Here is a 15,629-nt window from a genome sequence, read left to right as displayed (position 1 = left end):
TCTTTGACCTGTCAATGTCACATTAAACTACGCGAGAAATATTCTCACTCGGAGTGCGGAAAAGTAGGTACTCCAATCAGATTTTTCGTCTATGAAAACTGAGCAAAAAAAAATCTGAAAAGGAAGATTTAATGACTAAAGCAACGGATGAACTCAGATAAAAGTTTTTAATTATTGAAAATAATTGAGAGCAATATACAAACCTTGGGATATAACATAGGTGCCACGGGTTCAATCATATTGCATCTCCTCTTTGCACAAATAAAATTTTTGGCTTTTTATACGGAAGAAGTAAATTAGTAAGTCAAGTCATCTAGCTTGCATCATTATTTGGGAATTTTTGTTTGTTGTTATCATTAAAATTAAAATAAAACTCTTATATCCAGTATCAATCATTCAATGAGCAGCACCTATAAGTCAAATATCATTTCTACTCTCACTCGATTAATTTTCCAATATATAAAGGAGTTGTCTTTAGTATCAGAATCATTTAATTAAAACACATCCTAGTTGGAAAACTTTAAACATCTTATGACCGTTACCCGGAGGTGTCCAGTACCGGAGAATCAACCTCACTGCAGTTTACCTTCGCGGAACAGAATAATAGGCGATACTTAATTCTTTCCTGGGTCCAGCTACCACTATCCAGCGTATACTTCTCGAGATGCCGGGTAATAAATTTAACCTTAATCGCTTAAGAGCTGAGAAAGCTTTCATTTTAATTGACCAGAATACAAACAGTTGGTAATAATGCTGCAATAAAACTAAACAAACTCTTAATTTAATTGAAAACTACTTCGCACTATTCTCTCCATCTCCGGGAGGTACTAATTTAATGATTCTTTCCATCGGGTTATCGTTAAAGTTTACGGTACTACCTCAGTTAACGAAGTGATTTGTTCCACTCTAGAAATACAATTTATAGGATACGTAAGGACATCAAATTAATTTAATACTGATTTTTTTAATTAGAATACACAAAACGAACAAGTGAATCATTAATACTTTAATCAGATCACGTCAAGAGTCCGAATAACGGGAGGGTATGTATGAGATGATATTATATGAATTTGATATATTCAAGGAGTGTCTGCCAAGACAAAGTTGTGTGGCGGTCTATCTACTCTGCGTACCCCAACTGGGAAATGACGTGATGGTCAGTTATTTAGTTTAATTATTACGAGAAAAATCTGTGGCAAAACTAAATTATTTTTATTTTTTATTTCACTTTCTTAACTTAAAAAAAAGAAAGAAAAAAATATTCAAAATATCATTTATTACCACCTAACTTATATAATCAGGTACATTTAATTTAACTCGCTGATCTTAAGAGCATACGGTGTTGTCTTACATTGTATTCATTCTATTGACTGTTGTTAAGCTATTGAGAAGGAGATTTTATGTGTGCACACCCTCATGGCCAATGTTTTTCACAACTTTCAGTTTTTACTGAATTTGTGTAAAGTTTATTATTTTGTCTTGAATAGTGCTCATATAAATGTGATATTTTAATACATGTTAAAGACTACGCGTACCTACTAGCGACTTAATAAACAATACATTGTCTTTTATAGAAATGCATGTAAAAGCCCAGTTGGACGTAAAATTATCAAATATATAATTAAAAAACAATTTTTTAAATACTGATAAAATATATCAAAATAATGCTTTAATTTTAAAAGTGACATTTTGAAAAAAATCTTATAAAAGCTTGGTTGGGTTTTAGACATTTTCTTCTGCGAAATAAACAAAATAAAGTAAATAAGAAGGGCCTATGGATGTAAGGCAGTAACGCCAGCACCGGAGAACGGAGTCGTGATGTTTTCTTTTAAATATACCGCACAAAAGTCCCAACTGCTCTCAACCGTCTGGAACAAGTGGGACTATGGTACCCCTCATTGGAATATGTTGTAATCCAGAAGATAGTTGGAAGAGAAGGAGTTGAGTAAAGGGTAGATTGGAAAGTATTTTTTCTTGATCTTGCTATTCAAATTTGGTCCTTTACCAGAGCTACCACTCTGGACTAGATCAAGATATTATAGACATAGCTAGCCAACCTATTAAATATTTAAATTTCTTTCACCACATTTACTGAAAATACTGAAGATCGTACGTACATACAAGACAACTAAAAATAAAATAAAATGTGTTTGAAGGGAATAGTTTTGCGAAGAAAGTTTAAAAAAAACTTTCTTCGCCTCTTTAAAAACTTTTTGTATTCATTATGTTTGCTACATGTTTATTTATGTGGAATTTCTAATCGCTATTTGTTTAGCTTTGCATTTTCACACAGCGATGTCTGAACTTGGTAAACATAAAATACTAAAATATGAATACATTTTCTTGTTCTTTAATACACGTCATCTGATTGTATTATTATGACTCCCCCCTCCTTCCACTTCTTCTTTCCAACTGTAATCTATATTTAATTTTTGAGCTCGGAGTATACTTACTCTTGATGAGGTGAACTTCGTTCATGAAACATGTAGTGGATGTATATAATAAAGTGATGTAAACAAAGTTATTTGTGTTTGAAATAAAGTTTAATAAGATTACTTTATTTTAACTATTTCCGTTGTAAATCAATGCATATGTACGCAATTAAATGTGAACATTATATTTATTTATTTATTGGACAATTTGTATAGCGCCGCTTTTGTGAGATATCACCCTAGGGGCGCTATATTGTAATAATCTACTAACCACATATACTCACCCTCTCTCTGTGAATGACCTAATATGTACCTATTAAATGTAACTGTTGTTAGTATCAATTAAACTGGGCGAAGCCCAACCAAGTGCCGCCCGCAGGGCCTAGCGGCAAAAAACCTGCGGAGCAGGTTTTTAACTGCTAGTTGAAATAACTGTAACAATAAATATTTTGGAATGGTAAGACAATATTTCTAATACATTAGGTTTACCTAATAATACAATTACAATTGGTATTATTTTACTAAGGGCCTCCTTTATGACAGTAAAAAGGTGTATAATAAAATAAATATAATAAAATAAATTACAAGCTAAACGAGTATCTTTTTTAAAAACTCCCCTTCATCAACAATATTTTTATACAATATTGAGAAAGTCTATTTGCGTGATCTGAAATGCAGCATATTTCTTTACCCTAGCTAAATGTATATACCTTCATAACCCTATCTTGTGCACAAAACGTTATTTTTCATGATAACGATAACGATTTACAATTAAAAATCGTTGAAAGTGAAACGGTTTCATGTCATGCTTTTTTTGCGTATACTTACTTAACATATTTTAACCAACAGACCACAAATATTTCTTAATTTTACCATTGAAGAGATTTTTTTTTTTTTTTAAAAAGAAAGACTAACATTCCCGGGTTACGAATAACCTGACTCACTTTACTCACTTTGTCTTTATTCTATGCATATTCAGTGGCAACGAGTCAATTTTTCACTCATGGCCCAATAGCAATATCTCTTGTACCTTCCGATATAAGTTATTAATTGTAGAACGCTTATGTTTTAGAAAGTTTTCGTTTAGAAAGAACAAATACGTGTAACCCTTTCGCGCTTGAAAGTATTGCAAGCACTTACACAACGTTTGGTCATTCAACAACGATTGAGTAGTATAACGAACGTAGTTGTTATCTGTTAGAGTAAGTAGCTTTTGTAAGTAAATTTTTAAATTGACTATTTGACGGTACACGCTGTACTGGATAGTACCATGACATACATAATAATGTATTACCTTACCCTTATTAAATAAATTTAACAATTAAATATATTTTAGAGTCCTTGCCTAAAATGATTCTTAAAACCTTCAAGGACAATGTTGAAAATGTTGAGAGACCTAGAGACATCTTATAGAACTACCATACTTCTTGGGCCAGAACGTGAGTAAGTCGCGATGTCAAGCAGGCGGTAGTTGTACGGTACGAACAATTTATAGGATTCCTGGAGGTATACGCTGTCAATAAAATCTATTATTTTTTATGCTGTTTCTGTAAGGGCCCCATTCCACCTAGACATTCGTAGCAAGTTCCAGAAAGCAAATCCATGTGATGCATAAATCGCGGGTACATTTTTAACTATGTATTTTTGGTGGCATGGGGCCAAACAGCAGAAGCTTATTCTGGTTTTGATCGTATGATTCAGTTAAATATCGATGTCATTGCTTCGGGCTTGGAAAATGGTTCAGTTGTTCTTATCGCAGATCCAAGAAATTTGTAACACGATGATGCCTAATCCACTTTTATCTGAAATAGTAAGTTTGCGATTGAGTTTTTAATAGCATATATGTTATAGTTGCGATTGAATTTGTAATAGCATATAGCATAATATGCATATATGTGTAGCGGTACGCAACTACTTCATTCGAACGAAATTCTAGATCTCGATTTTTCCAAACAAGCTTCTTGGATGTTCTTTTATTTATTAAATTTGTTTGGAAAATTCTACATAGCAACCAAATTGTTCCAGAAGCTTCTTCACCTTTTTTAAAAAGCGACAGTATGAAGAATCTAATCAGTCAGTCATCAATCTGCCATCAGTTAACAAGGTGCTCAACGAGTGATAATCCGCGCACCTCACTTGTGCAAAGGACATTCTTCCCGGCTCTCATCATGGACTCCATCGGGATATCATCATAGCGCTTTGGCCCAGATCGCCGTTTCTGGCCAACGCTACATGGATTACAGCGCCCTGGTTCCAGCGTCTCTGACCAGCGCTTCATCCACGCTCCATGACCACCACGAGGACACGCAGCATCCTCACTGGTCTACCAGCTCCCCCTTCAACCGCCTACAAGGTCCACCGTACCTTCGGCCTTCCCGTCAGCACTGGAGTACTGATTGCCAAGATCGCCAGTGCCTGACATACAACGAGTCCGGTCACCAGCGCCCGGCGTCGACTCACAGACCCGCGCTTGACCTGCCATCACCGCCTGCATCCGGAGGATACTACATCTGTCCTACGTCATCTCATCACGGCTACCTGATTCACAAATAAACACTCTGACCTTCACAACAACATCTTTCATTCCGTGCCTCCTCACCAGATCCCCAAATATGTAATAGTTACATATTTTTTTAACTTGAAGAAAAAAATATTCTCCTCGGTCCATGAAGTTATTGAGCCTAAATAAAGTTGAAATTTAATACAATCTTGCAAAAAAAGCAAGTAGTACTTTGAATAGCAGAGGTCCCGAGTTTGACCCCTGAAGTATTCCTGAAAATGCTGGGAATTTACTAGAAACGTGACCGCCGATGCATCGTAAAAAATACATCATTAAAATACATCATAAAACCTTAAATAGATATTGGAGCATATTCTTTTAATCTTTTTTGATAGTACCTGCGACACATTTCGTGATCTACGCTGTGGTTGATATTGTGCATCCTATCTTTTTGGTACTTTATGTGAGCGTTCGAGGAGATTGGATCCAATTTATGGCTTTTTTTTTAAATTTAAAATTTAAAATGAGTTAAAAATTTGCCATTTGAATGCTGTATTAAAAAAATTAAACTTATACAGTGTTTTGTTATTTGACGTAAGGGACTTCTGGAAAAAGTTTAAAAATAATTTATAATAATCTTATAATTTATAATCTTAAGGGCATAATAAAACATAAGTTTGCCCAGGAACTGGCGATGCCTATGTGGGATTTTTAAATATTATACATATATGCATACTATTGTACTATATTTTTTGTTAATTGTATAATTTTTTTATAGTTCTTTCTTTTTTACTTTATATAAAATTTTCTATATTTATATTTATATAACAAAAAATTTATTAATAAATAAAAAAAAATATTCTCCAACATCACTGAAATCATAATTCTTTCCCCGTTTCAGGAATTTAATTATGTGTTTGATTTACAGCAGGCCCGATACATTGACTGAATCTCATTTATATCTCTTAGCCAGCAATTTTTCTTAACGGTCTCATTAATTGGCAGTAAAATATTTACGGGCCATAAAGCTGTAATGTAAAACTATTCCGCCTATCGAGATACTGCAGCGCCACGGAAATGTTACTGGAGGGACGTGTACAGTGTACACTCTTCCAGAGCGCTTCTCCGCCATCATATGAGAGGCTTATGGTGCAGACTACGCAAACCAAGTAACAAAATCATCACTGCCATGGTTGCCTGGATGGAGTCCCCTCTGTTGGCCCTCTGGAGACGGGAGATGTCGAAATATCCTCCATGAACGGCTGCTTACACTCATTTTTGTGTTTATATATTATCTTTTTTCACTCAAATTCCGCTTTTTGTGACTATCGGAATCACCTGTGTATTATTATTACTCTTTTTAGGGGGTATTTCACTATGTCGGGCTAAATATCTGACTAGCTAGCCGTTGGCTGGCTTTAAAGATCAGAATAACTTCGTTATTCAACGGCGACCGTTTTTCCATTGTTGTCGAGCTTCCGGATAGATAACACTCGAAATAGTCTGGCAACATCGAAAAATGTTTGCAGTTACCCCATCTACTGCAACGCCTGTCATGTTTTGCCGCAATGTCTATGGAATGCTAGCGTCAACGGCAATTGATCTGTGGTCAACGCCGTCATCCAGTTTCCCGCCATAGTCCGCACACCGCAAAGTGTGCATTTTTTTGGTTATGTTATGTTGATTATCAGGTCATTTTAGATAGATTCGTGTCGAATTAATATATTGTTTCTTATTTTGAACACAATCAAATAATTCAGGATGGATCATACAAGCATTCAAATTCATTCGAGCTCTTAAAACTCGCGGCCTTCGCATCGCCGCCCTTTCACCTGCTTCTGTAAATCAAAAACCTCGGTACCCATAATAATTCGCAACAAAATTCGACTCACTTTTCCGTTGTCAAACTCGGAATGTTTTGACGCCATCTTTGATTCGAGGAATAGCGCCTAACGTGAGGTTCGTGCACTGATTAGTCAAATCGAACTTTAACCCGAGCGTTAGCGTTATTCAGATATAATGAAAACGAAAAAATGACTAATCCGCGGTTTAGTGCTTAGTCAAAACATAATCAGAGATAGTGAAATACCCCCTTAGTCTATTTATGTATATTATTTAAAATATGGAATGTCTTGCATTGCACTACACCTGCATACATTCTGGAATATAATGAAATCTTATTATTATTAAACATATTATTAACAGTTTCTACTCAATAAAATTTGCGATGCTTGACTTATTTGCAATGAAAGGATCATTGAATTATTTATCGCAGTTTGACGTAAGCAACAAAGAACACCTATACCAGATGAATTATTTAAAAATGGAAAGCAATTATTCATTTCTTTGTTTAAGGCGAATCTTAATGCCAAATCACTATTTTGATTAATCTTTATAACGAGTTGGTGTACATTATGAATACCAATAAAATAAATATGCATTAGATAAATTGAAGGTTTGCCTATCGTTTTGCTTGAGTAGAATACAAATAAAAAAATAAATTACTCAATCAAAAATATAAATGTAAATTACAAAAAAATATATTTTTTCAATATAAATGTATGAACGCATAAAGGAAACAACTTTAAAAAATAAAGTATTATAGCTAAGATTATTTGTGACAGTTTAACTTGATTAACTTTTTTGTTTTCTTATAAAATCATTTACAAGATAAATAAAAACCGGTTTTGTGCTTAAAATCGAACGTTTCTAGACTCCGTTTGTCAAGCGATTTTAATGCCTATTACCTACAATATAAGGTTTGCCAAGAATATACACATTTTGGCTTGTAGCTTCCTCTTAATAAATATTTCAAAGTCCAGCGCCATGAAAGCCAACGTCTCTAAAACGAAACTGAATAACTAAATCCCAAAATAATTTATGAAAATTTTTCATATATATTATGTCCAGTTGACAAAATATTATTATAAACAGTTATCAAACTACAATTTTACATATTTGTAATAAGCATTTACTTTGTGGCTCGTCATAATTTACAATAAAAGATATAAATTTATTTTAGACCACTTTAATTTTAATTGTACTCTACCGGTTTCGGAAGCACCCTTCCTTCGCCAGGAGAATATTAAAACTAACCTATTACACAAAACGCTAGTATACACGCTAGTATATTGAATAACCAAATTAATTTATCGTTTACGCTAGTATATTGAATAACCAAATTAATCTATCGTTTAGTCCCATTCTAGATATATTTCCAGTAAACCGCTCTGTTATTGCTGGAATTCCCCCAATTACCCGACCCCCTTTGTCAACCTCCCACCCAAACACTTAAATTATATTTTTTGTGTATATATCTGTCAACATTTTGTATCATAGGTTAGTTTTAATATTCTCCTGACGAAGGAAGGGTGCTTCCGAAACCGGTAGAGTACAATTAAAATTAAAGTGGTCTAAAACAAATTTATATCTTTTACTGTACAATTTTACATTTGATAAAAATAATGATTTATGCATTATTCATTATTTTGTATTTCTCATTTTACTCACCGGTCAGTGACCGAGCTGGCATTGCGTCTGGGTGCCACCCTGGTTTCGTAAGTTCAATTCATCGGCTTGCTAAGTCCTCCATCACGACACAACAACATTTCAAACTGTAGTGGTAGTGGGAGATTTTCAAATTTTGTCAGGTTATTCGTAACCCAAGAATGTTTTTTTTTTTTTTTTTTACTTTTAGGCATTTTGTAAAGTATAATTTACATTAATACCAATGTCTATTAATTTTATGGCCTATTGAACAGCACCTAAAGAGTTATATAAATTGTATTAAAACGGGAGATTTGGCCAAATATGTCGTCGATTGGAGGACTTGATCTTATTTTAGCTCTCTTGAACATTATAGAGAACAACATATGGACCATTCTGGCATGTATGACTGCCGATGTATGTAAAAATATGTATGAAGGTAACCAGCATTTCGGTAATTGTTAGTTCGGTAATAGTTAATTTTGGATAATGTATGGATCACCAAGAATTGAAACATAACATGCGGGATGTTAAGAGACTTACTTGACTCGGGTGATTTATATATATATTTTTTTTCAGTAAACACAGAAAGTCAGTAGGTATCGATGAGATGTGAGGGTCGATGGATGAGCGGTATCTGTTAAGTGACGACAAGTTCTTGCACAGCAAGATGGACAAAACAGAGCAAGTCCATACTATATATACAGACTTTTGTACTTTTTTTGACTTTCAATCGCCTAATACCTCAATTCTTTTGAAAAAGCTCCTCCTACTTCATATACATGGTGACCTGCTTAGATGGATTAAATCTTACATTAGTAACCGTAATCAGGTAATCTTAATCAACGGTATCTTCTCAAAAACTATCGAGGTAAAATCTGATGCCCCACGTACGTCCGCTATTGTTTAAAATTTATATAAGTGATATTGGATTACGTTTTCGAAATTCCAAAAATGAACTTTATCCCGAGACATGAAAAGATTCAAAGTTTTTCGGTCTCTTTCTGACTGCGAAGCGTTACAAAGTGACCTGAATAGGCTTTGCAAGTATTACAAAGTTAACTGTTTATATATCAACCTTTTTAAATTTTACACTTTGACATTCACCAGAAATAAATACGTAATTAAGTACTCCTATTCAGTGAACAATGAACCTCTCATCTCTAAAAAGGAATGTAAAAAGCTCAGCGTTTACCTTGATAGCAAACTTATATTTAATAAACACATTGACTCAATCGTTAACAGGTCGTATAAAATTCTTGCTTTCATGCTACGTGTAATTAAAGTATTCAGTAATCCGCGTACAGTCGTAATGTTATATTTCGCATTAGTCAGAAGTGCAATAAAATATGCATCACCAATTTGGAATCCACAGTAAAAACTTTACAGAAATAGTATAGGACGTATCCAAAACAAATTTATAAAATATTATACCTCCAAATTTAACAATAAATTTGATTGTATATTTGAAGCTTTGCAGCAAAGGCGAGTAGTAGCTGACATAATATTTATACCTACATAGAATTTTAAATAATAACATAGACTATACTAAGCTTCTGTCCGTTAATAATTTTAACTAACCTTTGAGACGTACACGACATAAAGTGCAATTCCACACGCTTACCGAGCTCTTCATACTCTAAATGATATTTGTCTAAACTCAAACATTGACATGTTTTCAGATTTACTGCCCAAACTCAAACGTGGCATCATGTCAATTATATAAACTTTTCAATGCGCATACATACAGACACACACACACACAAACAAACACTCACACATACATTACACACACACACATACCTATATACTACACACGTCACCTGGTAATTAACATACCAATTAGCAGAAATTTCAAAGAAACATATCATAGTTACCCAACATGAAAAATCTAATTCCTGGATATTGTTTTATTAGTTTAAATTATGTTCTGTTTGTTTCTACAATATACAATAAAATAACGGTTGTTAAATTAATAGATGCACCTGCCTTACTTCAAACATAGATTCCTGAGTGTATCGAACATGAAAAATTATTTTATTGCATTTAATATCAATTGCGGCTAAAGTTGCACACCTGCAAGTTTGATGACCCTTTTTGCAAATCATAATATTTTCCAGTTGAAAAATGCATCAATCTGTTACTAGGCGGCAAAAAGACTAGATCAAACATGAAACAGTTCGATAACCCTATTTTCTAAAGCAAAATTAAAATATTGACAAAGCCAGTCGCTAGGCAAAATATTATTTGCACCAAAATACCTGCCTTAAAACGTAAACATGTTTTTGCAAGCTGACGTCACACAAACGCTTGTAGGAGACATTATAAATAAGCCAAAAAATAAAATATTGGCGGGCTTTCAAGAATTACCACGAGTGGACGGAACACCTCCAGTTACAACGCGATCTGTTATAATTTAAAATTACTTATTCCTGGGCGTCATTGTATGCCGGGCGCCGGCCCGTATAATTAAATTACCATGCCGCCTCTGAATTCCTGCTGGCTACCGACTGAACTGGCCAAGGCTGTTGATTGCCTAAAAACTGGCCAATTTCTGCTGCTGCCGATTGCTAGCCATTGATGCTGAAAACCTAAAGGCCGGCCAATACTTCCTGGCTACCAACTGAATAATCCATTGATTCTGACAACTTAGAGGCTGGCCAATTCTTCCTGTCTACCAACTGAATAAGTCATTGAAGCTGAAAACCTAGAGCCTGGCCAATTCTTCCTGGTTACCAACTGAATTAGCCATTGATGCTGAAAATCTAGAAACCGGCCAATTTTTCCTGGCTACCAACTGAATTAGCCATTGATGCTGACAACCTAGAGGCCGGCCAATTCTTCCTGGCTACCAACTGAATTAGCCATTGATGCTGAAAATTTAGAAGCTGGCCAATTCTTCCTGGCTACCAACTAAATTAACCATTGATGCTGACAACCTAGAGGCCGGCCAATTCTTCCTGGCTACCAACTGAATTAGCCATTGATGCTGAAAATTTAGAGGCTGGCCAATTCTTCCTGGCTACCGACTGAATAAGCCATTGATGCTGACAATCTAGAGGCCAGTTAATTCTTCCTGGCTAACATCTGAATTAGCCATTGATGCTGAAAACCTAGAGGCTGGCAAATTATTCCTGGCTACCGACTGAATTAGCCATTGATGCTGACAATCTAGAGGCTGGCAGATTCCTGCTGGCTACCAATTGAACTGGCTACTGCTGCAGCAGTCGCCTACGCCATTTGCTGTATCGTATGGCGCGATGATGCACAATGTGCTCCAATCTGAAATTATCGCTGAAAGAATTCCGATTGTCTCAGTTTTCTATCTGTGTATTCAAACCCAGTTGTATTGAAATACATATAACTATTTCTTTTGAATTGAGTTGGCTGTAAGAAATAGGAAATACCTATAAGCTACACCCCTTTGTACGTTCTGTATACCAGTACAACACTTTTAATTAAAATGTGAATTTTGATTTGAATCGTCTTTCTTTTATGATAGTTTGGATAGAAAACCTCACGGTGTTTTACTTAAATCTTTACCCAGGTTGAGGGCTGATGTGAGCCGGTGCTTATTATTTACAGTCTTTTCTTGTGCAGGCAAACACGTCCTATACACTGAGCTTAATAGTATCTACAAAATGTGAATGGCATTTTGTCTCCGGTGACTTTTTTATCCTCATAAAACATATAAAAGTCAATAGATATTGAACAGTTAATTAGTATCAACACGTGAAATATTATTGTTGCTTATTGCATTAGAAAAAAGAATAAAAAAGCAACGGAAAAAGTCAGCGAATTAAAAAGGTAAAGAACTAAACAAAAAAACAAAACTTTTTTAGAGGTAATAGGTTTTTTTTCCAAACATGTAGCAGAAAAATAAAAGAAATTATTTTATTGAATAAAATTTTATTTATCAAAATTATTTTTATATCAAGAATCCATCGAATATCTTCTTCTAATTAAATTTGTAAGAATCCATTAGTGGCCCTGTCATCAGAAGCCGAAAAGGGGTGTTTTAAAATAATTCTGGTGTAGTTCTGATTTATTCCACTTTTGTGTGCTTCAAGGTACTGGTTACGAATCCGAATTTTGCCACAAAAAAAAGATTGGAATTTGAATTTGACTAATGGATCAAATCCATGACTTATCATTTAGATTGAAGTTGTGAAATATTCTGATATCTTATCCAAAAGTGATTTGCTTAATCTTCTTCCCACGTCCGTGTATAAAAACTGAAAAAACAAGAAAATTATGTTTATTTGCCACAAAATCAATAACCTTATAAATGTAATATTGACCATATTCTGTTAACGTTGCAGTGCTTTTAGCTTTTCATTTAATCTTAATTGACTAACCCAGACCCGTGAAAAATTACGGGAACATGATAACATTAAGGATAGTCTTAATTCCCAACAAATCAGTTTAAATTTTGAAATTGGCAATCAAATTAATTTTTTGTCATAAATATATTATATTATAGGTAAGTACTTATCTCTACCCGTATATTAAGTTAAATTCAAAAATTAAATTAAAGTCAAAGCAAAGGTTTAGTTGTTCATTGATCCGGAGATAAAGAGTCACAATCAAAATCAGTTATGAGAAATCTATTGAATAAGGTGTCATTATAATAAATTTTATGAAAATTTTAATTACAAGAATTTGTAATTAAAATTTTCACCACATTTGATCGTAAGTGATTATTGAGCAGTCAGTGGCCGAGTTGGTATCGCGTTTGAGTTACACGCAGACACGGTGTATTCAATTCCTCCATCACAACACAAGCATTATTTTACTGGGGTCGTAGTAGGAATTTTTCAAATTACGTCAGGTTATTCGTAACCCGCAAATGTTTGTCTTTATTTTTAAAAAAAGATAAAGAAAAGAAAAATTATATGATTTTAAAAGAAGTCAATTTTTTTCGATCGTTAAGATGAAATAACTACATTAATATCTAATTATTACATGTATTGAATATTTTACCGCAAGCAAGATGAATGCTACTACGGATTGTATTAAAATGTGTTTTTGGTCCACATTATTCTTTCTAATCAGAAAGATTGATCCTAAAAATATCATCTACCATCTTATGTCAATCGGTATCCAGGAATATGAAAGCATAAAAAGAAACAAGGAGCAAAAACAATAAAGGATGACTTGTCAATAAAAAATACTAGTGGGATAAGATTTTTTTTATCGTCGTTTAAGACGAAACGCGGGCGCCGTGGTATTTTAATACTTATACGACAATAATAATATACCTTAATAAAATCGTCGATATTTAGTTTCTGTACTCCCCTGTTTTTTCTTTCAAAACTTGATCGATTTTGAAAATATTTTTTTCGCCAACTATAATAAGAAAATATTCTGTATGTACATTTTTCTTTTTAGAAATTCACTGTCGAATTTGTAGACTGAACATCTTTGGTGACATTCAAACCAGAGGCTGTTCGTGACTTTTGGGTTACTAGAGTACTAATATTACAAAATATGGAATCATTGATGTTGTTGTAGCTGAAAACGATTTTACATTTTCAGGAAATCTATGAAGCTAAACTGAATTTCGTGCAAAAAAATCAATTTCAGCTACAACAACATCAGAAATGCCATTTTTAATAATATTAGTACATTCAAAAGTCAAGAGCCGCCTATGTTTCAAACTAGGCAATTTATCGGGGGATTTTTGGAGGGTCCTATCTCCTATAAGAAGTAACTTATAAAAAAAGTAAACCGTTGGGAAATGCCTGAGATAGGTAGATATATAACATTAAAAATATTTGCACTAGTGTCAAAATCCAGGAAGAAAATAGAGGAATACGTCTGTATCGTTTATTTTCCCTTTATCAAATACAAAACATAGTACGTGATAGTTACAGTCTCCAAAATGAACCTCTTAATATCTTATAATGCTGCGTACAAACAGGACAAAAAGCCGCGAGCAGTTGCTTCGTTTCTTTTCCATAATTTGAATTTCGGATTTGCAATTTTTTCCCTATTTTTACGCGGCATAAGGTTATTTGATGAAAAAACACGTGATCTTCAATGTGTACTAAAGTATGGACTCAAAAAATAAATATTGTAACTTATGTTTATGTTCCCCAGTGCATAGTATGTTTCCCGTCAATCAAATACGTACACATTTACAACAAAACATTTTCAGGGTGGAAGTACCAACATAATTAAGGAGGTGATTCTATATGATGGTAAATGTTAATACAAAATAATTTACTTTTTCATATTACATTGTGTTTTTCGTACAAAAAAATATTTTTACCTTGGAGATTTTGTTTTCCACACAAATAATTCAATTTTTTACCTTAAAACGTTGGAGTATTCAGTAATTTTTATTCTGACCATCTAGTATGTAGAAACACCTCCCGAAGTCAATACATTTTAACCACGGAAACTGTGTATAATTTTTGCTAGCAACCAATTGCATTGTGTTAAAAAATCAGTAATGTTTTTCTGACAATGGAAGCAGTTTTCTTTAAATAAATTACCCTACCTCTCTCAAATTTTCGTACCATGGAAAGGTCCATGGTCAATAAACAAATCGCCACCTAAGAAAACGTAATCAATTACTTGTCTTATTGCAGAAATATAATCATTATTTCGGAAAAAAAATCTTTGTTATAATTATTCCACTGAAGATTTTAAGTATTTTAAGAAACAAGTTGACATTATACATAACTATAGTTGATATAACTAAAGTGAATGAAATAAAAATACTGTGAAATTTTAAAATCTTTTTTCATGATAACAATAGTGGTTAAGAAATTACATGTTTTTAAAATTACTTACATTAATAAAGACAAGTAGGGCTACCATTTTGGTTGAGATTTTCACGAGCATCGAATATAGTGTCTCAGCCGATACCAATAATTTACTAATAGCTAGTATTGATAGAAATGATAATGCGAGCTGAGCAATATCTGGTATTTCGAAACTCATCTTTTATAAATCAGTTCTGCAAAAACATATGAAACAATCAGATTCACCGGTTGTTCACCGGTAATGGTCAAAAATATATAAAAACAATAAGATTAACCGGTTGTTCACTGGTAATGGTCAAAAATATATAAAAAACAATAAGATAAACCGGTTGTTTACCGGTAATGGTCAAAAATATATAAAAACAATAAGATTAACCGGTTGTTCACCGGTAATGGTCAAAAATATATAAAAACAATAAGATTAACCGGTTGTTCACC

The sequence above is a fragment of the Hesperophylax consimilis genome, chromosome 3 (genome assembly GCF_061612785.1).
Source record: "Hesperophylax consimilis isolate HC1 chromosome 3, BYU_Hcon_1.0, whole genome shotgun sequence".
Taxonomy (NCBI): domain Eukaryota; kingdom Metazoa; phylum Arthropoda; class Insecta; order Trichoptera; family Limnephilidae; genus Hesperophylax; species Hesperophylax consimilis.
The sequence above is the reverse complement of the archived record's forward strand: the minus strand, read 5'-3'. Positions refer to the sequence as shown.